The sequence below is a fragment of the Canis aureus genome, chromosome 5 (assembly GCF_053574225.1).
Source record: "Canis aureus isolate CA01 chromosome 5, VMU_Caureus_v.1.0, whole genome shotgun sequence".
Taxonomy (NCBI): Eukaryota; Metazoa; Chordata; class Mammalia; order Carnivora; family Canidae; genus Canis; species Canis aureus.
Genome location: NC_135615.1, coordinates 955163 through 964465, shown reverse-complemented (window position 1 = coordinate 964465; position 9303 = coordinate 955163). Strand labels below are relative to the sequence as shown.

Sequence of the window (9303 nt, the reverse complement as noted above, 5' to 3'; positions counted from 1 at the left end):
TCAGTGGCTCCACTCTGGGAAAATCTGGAGGGCATTAGGAAGCTAAGTCCCCAGCCTTAAAGAGAAAGCACAACAAACTGCCAAGAAGATACAGCTTAAAAGCAGCAGTTTCAAAAATACCTAGAGCATACAGGAGGGAAAGTTAGTTAGTAACCTCAGACTTCACTGAGAAACTTCTCCAGGGAAAATTTGCTGGTAGGTGCCATTTCCTTCCCTATCCCACAGCATAATCACATAGCCACAAGTGGGAACCAGCCAGGCACTGGCATTCACTACCTAACCTCCCTACACTGTTTGCCCTCCTCCATCCAGTGGAGGCTGCCTCAGTCCTAAAACTGGGGGTCTCCTCCCTAGAAAACCAGCACAAACCATGCCAACGTTATGTCTACTGACTTCCTGCAGAGGACAAGGGCATATTGTTAAATTGCACATCTCTGTAGGAAGATGACAGCTACAGCCCTTGTTAAAAGTTAGCCCACCCATTACTTTCAAGAGTAAGAGATGGAACTGACTATCCTAACACAGAGAAACAGTTAGGCAAAGCGAGGACATTGAGGAATATGTCCTAGATTAAAGAACAGGATAAAATCACCACAAGAGACCTAAGTGAAACAGATGTGTTATGTTTAATAGAGGACTTAAAGCAATGATTATAATGATACTCCGTGGGCTTGAGAAAAGAGTATAAGACATCAGTGAGAGGGGATCCCTGGGTGGCGCAGCGGTTTGGCGCCTGCCTTTGGCTCAGGGCGTGATCCTGGAGACCCAAGATCGAATCCCACATCAGGCTCCCAGTGCATGGAGCCTGCTTCTCCCTCTGCCTATGTCTCTGCTTCTCTCTCTCTCTCTGTGACTATCATAAATAAATAAAAAAAAAACTTTAAAAAAAAAAAGACATCAGTGAGACCCATAACAAAGAAAATAAGAAAACAATAAGAGAACAAGAATATGATAACTAAAATTAAAAATACACATGATAGAATAAATAGCAGGCTAGAGGAATCAGAGGAACAAATCAATGACCTGGAAGACAGAATAATGGAAACCAATAAAGCAAAGTAAGTGAGAGAAAAAAATATGCAAAATAAGAACAGACTTAAGAAACTTAGTGACTTCATCAAGCATAATATTTACAGTACAGAGATCTCAGAAGGAGACAAAAATGGGGCAGAAAATTTGTTTGAAGAAATAATAGCTGAAAACATCCCTAATCTGGTAAAGAATTAGATATCCAGATCCAGAGGCACAGATATCCCCCAACAAAATCAACCCGAGGAGGTCCACACTAAGACACATGCTAATCAAAAGGTAGTGATAAAGAGAAATTTTTTTTTAAGCAAGAGAAAAGACTGTTACATAGAAGGGAAATCCTATAAGGCTGTCATCTGGTTTTTTAACAAATTCATTCTATGAGGCAAGCATTACCCTGATACCAAAACCAGATAAAGACATCACAAAAAAGAGAACTATCACCCAATATCTCTGATGAACACAAAAGCAAAACTCAACAAAATACTAGCAAACCAAATCCAATAGTTTGTTAGAAACATCATTCACCACAATCAAGTGGGATTTATTCCTGCAGTGCAGTTGATGCAATATTTGCTTAATGCATGACATCAATAAGAGATATGATAAAAACCATATGATCATTTCAATAAATGCAGAAAAAGCATTTGACAAAGTATAACATCCTTGTGATTTAAAAAAAAAACCTCAACAAAGCAGTTTAATGGGAACATGCCTCAATATAATTATATAATTAAGGCCTTATATGAAAAACCTACAGCCAACATCATACTGAACAATGAATAACTGAGAGCTTTTTCCCTAAGGTCAAGAACAAGATAAGAATATCCACTCTCATCACTTTTATTCAACATTGTACTAGAAATCCTAGCTAAAGCAATCAGATAACAAAAAGAAATAAAAGGCATCAAAATTGGTAAAGAAGAATAAATTTTCACTATTTGCAGATGACATACAGAAAATTCAAAAAACCCCACAAAAAATACTAGAACTAATAACTGAATTTAGTAAAATTGTAGGATACAAAATGTACAAAATTCTGTAGAATTTCTATACACTAATAATGAAGCAGTAGAAAGAGAAATTGAGAAAATCCCATTCACAATTACACCAAAAACATAAGATACCTAGGAATAAATTTAACCAAAGAGGTGAAAGACCTGTACTCTGAAGAGTAGAAAACATTGATGAAAGACATTGACGATGACTCACAGAAATGGAAAGACATTCCATGTTTATAGATTGGAAAAATAAATATTGTGAACATGTCTATACTACCCAAAGTATTCTACAGACTTAGGGCAATCCCTATCAAAATACCAATAGTATTTATCACAGAACTGGAACAACCCTAAAATCTGTATGGAACCACAAAAGACCTCAAAAGGCAAAACAATCTTGAAATTGAAGAGCAAAGCTGGAGGTATCACAATCCCAGACTTCAAATTCTATTACAAAGCCATAGTAATCAAAACAGTATGGTATTGGCACAAAAATAGACACGCAGCTCAGTGGAACAGAATGGAAAACACAGAAATAGGCCCCATGCTTACACAATCAATTATTCTTTGACAAAGGAGGAAACAATATGCAATAGGAAAGATATTCTCTCCAACAAATGGTGTTGGAAAAACTGGCAGCAACATGCAAAAGAATGAAATTAGACCACTTTCTCACAGCATACACAAAAATAAACTCAAAATGGATTAAAGCCCTAAATGTAGGACCTGAGACCATAAAAATCCTAAAGAGATCACAGGCTTTAATTTCTCTGACATTAGCCACAGCAAAATGTTTGTAGATGTATCTCCCGAGGCAAGGGAAATAAAAGCAAATAATAAACTGTCAGGACTACATCAAAAAGTTTCTGCACAGTGAGGGAAATAATTAATAAAACTAAAAGGCAAACTATAGGATAGGAGAAGATATTTGCAAGTGATATATCCAATAAAAGGCTAGTATTCAAAATAAATAGGGACTTCATACAAATCAATACCTAGAAAACAAATAATCCAATTTAAAAATGGGGAGAAAATATGAACAGACATTTCTCCAAAGAAGACATCAAGATGGCCAACAGAAACATGAAAAGATGCTTAACATCACTCATCATCAGGGAAATACAAATCAAAACTACACTGAGATATTACCCTCACACCTCTCAGAATGACCAAAATCAAAAACACAAGAAACAACAGGTATTGGTGAGAATGGGGAGAAAAAGGAACACTGGTACAGTGTTGGTGGGAATGCAATCTACAGCCCCTGTGGAAAACAGTATGGAGATTCCTCATAAAGTTAGAAACAAAACTACCCTAGGACGAGTAACCCCACTACCAGGTATTTACCTGAAAATTTTAAAAACACTAACTCAAAGGGCTCCATGAACCTCTATGTTTATTTCAGCATTATTTATAGAAACTTAATCACTGAAGCATTCAAGTGTCCATCAATAGATGAATGAGCATACAAGATACACACACATACACACACACACACACACACACACACACACCACAGGAATATTATTCAGCCATAAGAAAAGAACAGAATCTTTCCATTTCCAAAAACATGGATGAAGCTAGAGAGTATAATGCTAAGCATAATAACTCAGAGAATGACAAATACTGTATGATTTCACTTGTATGTAGAATTTAAGAAACAAAACAGATGAACAAAGGTGAAAAGAGAGAGTGAGAGAGAGGCAAACCAAGAAAGAGACTTTTAACTATAGAGAACAAACAGATGGGTATGAATGAGGAGGTGAGTGAGGGCATGGGTGAAATAGGTGATGGGGTTTTAAGGAGTTTACTTATCATGATGAGCATTGAATAATGTATAGAATTGTTGAATCACTATATTGTACACCTGAAATTAATATAAGACTGTATGATAATTATATTAGAATTAAAATAAAAACAATTTTGAAAAGTCAAGAGGAAGTGAACATGAGAAAGACTAATTTTGAGAATATATTTAGAACTACTGTCAAGTAAATAAAATAGTTCAAAGCACAGAACAAATACACAAATAGACACCAAGACGAAAAATACAGAAAATTTAAAAAATAGATCTAGGAATCATAATATTTGAATATTAGTTTCATAAGGGTAAAAGAAAAAAAGAAAGATAAATAATAATGAAATAGGTAGGAAAATAAAACTTAGTTGATTAAATAAAAAAATTAAGATCTGGTAAAATTTCTATACTTCAGTGAAAAATAGAGGTAAGAAGTAAGAAGACTTGTTCCCAAATGGCATCAAACTACTATGCTACCTGAAACCCTCTACCCAAATTTTCCATTAGAGAAAAATCACATTCTGTCATGTTTAACTGTTGAATTGTATGGGTCTCTTTATATAGTAGCTTAGCCTATTTAAGAGAGTTAAATAAAACAAATCTAGATTTGATTGAATTTTAGATAGAGAAAAGTAAAGGAGAGAAAGGGAAAGAAAATATGTACTCCATTTATGGTAGACGACAATGGCCATAAATTCTTTATGGTAGCTCCCCTCAAATGTGGAGTCCATTTCCTCCTCTTTAAAATTAGGCTGGCCTGTGACTTGCTTTGGCCAATAGGAGACTATGCATATGGCAGTATCTGAGGTCTGAGCTTATGAGGCCTCAGTAAGTTTTCCAGCTTTGTTTCTAGCTTTGTTTGCTCTTGCTACTGGGAATCAATCCTTCTGTAAACTATCCAGGGCTGGCCTCCTCGAGGCTTAGAGACTAGAAAGAAGTTCCATCTGTCACAGATGTTCCAGCTGAGACTTCATATACATGAATAAAGCTACCTAAGATCATCCAACCCAAGACAAGCCTTCCAAGAAAGAACACTTAACCAGTCACTAAGAGAAATAATGAATATCTGCTGTTTTAAATCACCAAGTTTTAGAGTACTTTGTTATTTAGGAAAACTTAACTAGTATTCTTAGCAATAGAAAATATGTATTATTTTATGTCAGAACATTTACAAGAATGGAATACCGTGTTGGATTATTTCCATAATTGACCATGAACAATTTCTCCCACTGTATGCCACTCTTCCTTGTGAACATTGGCTACCTTATGACTTCCTTAAAGAATGTGATGGAAAAACTACCAAGACTTTCAACTCCACATCTCTAATAAGTTTTATGGGTTTTGCTCTTGCCAGTCTGGAAAACTCATATAAGGAGCTGAAAAACCAGGGTAAGGACTCTGTTATATAGTTATAGAACAATTCAAAAAAAAAAAAAAAAAAAAAAAGCTTAGGCCTAAAGTAACTTGCAGGGTTAAAAACATACCTAACAAACCTGTGGATCTGGCTAAGGAAATTACCAGCCCAAATGCTAAAAATACTATTTGGCTTATACTACTGAAATGCAATAAAGTTATTGCAAGAGAAATAAACTAAAGAAAGAATGGTTCAATTTTAAAGCAGAAATTAGAAAACATCAGGAGATTCACGACAGTAACTCCAGCCCACAAAAGAAGTTCTCAAAGTAAGAAATTACTTTAAGGCAAAGATCAAAGTCATAGTACTACACTGAAATGTAGCTTCAGAGTCAAAGTCAGATCAAGAATGTGACTATAAGACTCTCTATTTAGACCTCAGAAAGACTTAAATATACTTTGTGGATCCTCCTAATCATACAAAAGAAGTTGAATAATCTTGAAGGTATTGTCCTGTAGAAGCCTGACATACTGTAAGTAAAAATAAGTCTATCTCAGAAAGAATTATGGACATAGCTTTAAGGTAAAAGAATGAATCACAGTAACATACAGAAAACAATGTTTTAGGAGAAACACCACCATGTTAGACTAAAAAGAACAGAGACATTTCAAAACGAAAAGACAGCTCAAGGTCCCGAATAATAGAGGAGCAGGAAGCAGGCTGAGTGAGCTATTCAGCGGCAAATGTGGGCCATTCTTATGGAAAAGAAATTGATGATTCAGAGAGTAGAATCTATATACCACTGCAAAATAAGAATTACTTAATTTTGGATTAGGAAATCATTCCCAGGGAGCAAAACTAGACCTCAAAGTACATACCCCATACCCCACCCTGAAACTCAGAACTGGTACCGTGTGTCTAGTTGGATTTCAGGACTGCTCTCAATTATGTGCCTTCTGTTTTCCCCCTATTTGAATAATAGAGTCTATTGCAATCATCCTATCCTTTTCTCAATACTATGTGTTAAGTATGTGTTGGAGGGATGGGGTAGGGATAACTTGCCACTTTAGATAACAGATCTCCAGACCAAGAAGAGCTGTGCCAAGACCCCACATTCAGATCTGGTGCCGTATCTAGACTTGGTACAGATGAAAAGATCCTAGACTTTAGATAAAACTAAAATGTAATGAAATTTTAGAAGGAAGGTGTGAGTACATTTTGCCTGTGGAAGAAATATTAACATATGACTAGAGGAAAGATTATCACAGACTATTTCCAAAAATGACATTCTATAATTTGTCCTACTTCATGTATATATTCTACTTCTCTCATCAAGACTGACTATTTTCCTTCTTTTGAGTCTGGGCTAGCCCCTAACCAATAAAATGTCATGGAAATTATGTTCTCAGGCTCCTGAGCTCAGATCATAAGAGGTCTGGCAGCTCCTACTTTTGTTTGACCTCTTAGATTCCAGCTGCCATTGGAAGGATGCTTGGGCTTGACTGCTAAATGATGAGTAATGCCATGAGAAAGATTCAGTCCCTAGCCATTCCACCAACCACCAGACATCTGAGGAAGCCATCTTGAATGTTCCACAGCTGAATGATGCACATCAGTGACCCAGCTGATACAACACAGAACAGAGGAATCATCCCACTGGACCCAGCCAACCCCAAAATCAAAGAGAAATAATTATTGATGTGCTAATCCTCTAAATGTTGGTGCAGCTAGTTATAAAATAATAGAAAGCTGAAACAAAAATCTACATTTGACCACAAAGAAAACCTTTAAAGCTCCCAGATAGTATAGATTTTTTGGTCTTATTTTCTGATGTTAATTCCAGAAAAAGGTAAACCGAAAATGAAAAGGTAAACTAAAAACACGTTTTTGAAACAACAACCAAAAAAAAAACTTGTAACACCTATAAAATTCAATATTTGATGAAAAATGTATAGCTTGGATAGTGTTTATTGTTATTAAACAAACACAAAAGTAAATAAATTACATATAACAACTAAGGCAGATCTGAAAAGGAATTAAAAATGAAGAAAAAGAGGGAGAATAAATTAATAAAGATTAAAGTAGAAAACAGTAACAGCAAAAAGTAAAATAGAACCATTAAATAAAACCTAAAATCAGTTAGTTGAAAGCACCAGCAATATATAATCCCCTGACAAACCTGATTGAAAGGAAAGCAACAAAAAATAAAAACTTTTATAAATGAAAAATAAATGGAATAAGAGATATAGAAAAAAGAAAATAAAAGGAATCCTAAGATAGCATAATGTAAAATTCTAACCAATGTCTTTGAAAACCCATTAAAAATGGATGAATCTATATTAAAATATAAATTACCAAAGTAGATGCACCACCAATAATCTCAAAAGGAATTGGAAAAGTGGTAAAAGAACTACCATTAAAAAAAAAGGCTCCTAAATGCTTTTACAGTCAAGTTCTATATAATCTTCAAATTACGTCTCACTTATTTTAAAAAGTCCTTCTTAAATTCTGACTAGAAATGCATTACATTTGTTATATTAATTAGAAAGGATCAATATTTTTATAAAATTAAATCTTCCCATTTGACAATACTAAAATTTAGATTATAAGAAATACTGTTTACAATTCCATCTTAATAAATTCATATAACTTAAAATTAACTAATTTATCACTGAGTTAATTTCAAAACACTCTAACTGTTCTTCCTGACTGCAAAATCCAATCTCTACCCCAAAATTTTATCTTTCATAAAGCTGGCAGAGTAATCTTAATTAAAAATACCAAATGGATCACTCTTAATATTCTTCAATAAATCCCCATTTCTTACTCAAAATACAAATTATTAATGTGATCCATATATGGCCTCTATCAGGCTTACTACTACTCTTCTCCTTAATCCAAAAATCCTATCATATTCAAGCACTTGAATTCCTCTGAATAGCCTCTGTTCCCTCAAGTCTTTGTCTTTATACATCTTATTTCTAAATAGAAATACTTCCCATTTTCTAACACCATATTCTCAGTTACTACATCATAATTCTCCTTTCATATTGTATTTATTTTGGTGGAATTAGTCAGGGACATTATGCCTCAACTATGTGCTAACATACTATAGTTTTGAAATTAATATGTTTTGTCAATTACATCTCAATTTTTTAAAATAAATTCCTTAGAAAACTTAGATTTTAAAAATTCAATATTTTTTATCAAGTCTGCACCTTCTATATTATGATATGTTCAACTATAATTTATTCAAGTACATATAGAATGCAATTATAGTTTATATTTGTATTAAAGACTTCATATCCTTAATACTTAAAAGGTAAGTAGTAAGTAGTTTTAACAAAAAGACTTCTTGGCATTGCACATAGAAAAAACTAAGTGAATTTTCTGTAAATTTTAAAAGTTGATGATCCTTGAAAAGAAACAATAAATGGGGAGTTCACATTTGAATTTATGCTGTTAGTCATTTTAGCCTCACCAAAAAATAGAGAGGATCCCTGGGCTATCCAATCCAACCAGAATGCATCTTATAACTCTTCAAATCTGGTCAAGTTACTTAATATCTCTGAGTTTCCTCTTCTAAAAATGGAATACAGTAGTCTCCCCTCATCCTTGGTTTTGCTTTCTGCAATTTCAGTTACCTATGCTCAACCACAGTCTGAAAGCAGTTGACTAATAGTCAGAAGATGAATAGTAAGTAGCTGAATGCTACAGCAAAATGCCTACCTCACTTTATCTCATTATGTATGCATTTATCATCTCACATCATCATAAGAAGATGGAGTACAGTACAATAAGATTTTCAGAGAAATCACATTCATATAACTTTTATTGCAGTATATTATTATAATTGTTCTTTTATTATTGTTATTCTTAAATAAAAGTAACTTACTGTATTAACTTGTTACTAAATTTATCATAAATATTAAACTTTATCATCGGTATATATATATATATATGAAAAAGCACAGAATATACAGGGTTTGGAACTACCCACAGTTTCAGGGATCTCCTGAGGGCCTTGGAATGTATCCCTATGGATAAGGGATACAATAAGTTACTAGAATAGAGTCTGCCCAACACCTTGATTGCATTTAGTGAGCACAGGACATGGCTAA

General features: G+C 34.0%; 1 protein-coding gene across 13 annotated transcripts in view; it reads right to left on the bottom strand.

The window, feature by feature from the left end:
* Window positions 1-9303, bottom strand: part of CCDC7 (coiled-coil domain containing 7) — a 383481-nt gene that overhangs the window by 284553 nt on the left and 89625 nt on the right. The window lies entirely within an intron of this gene.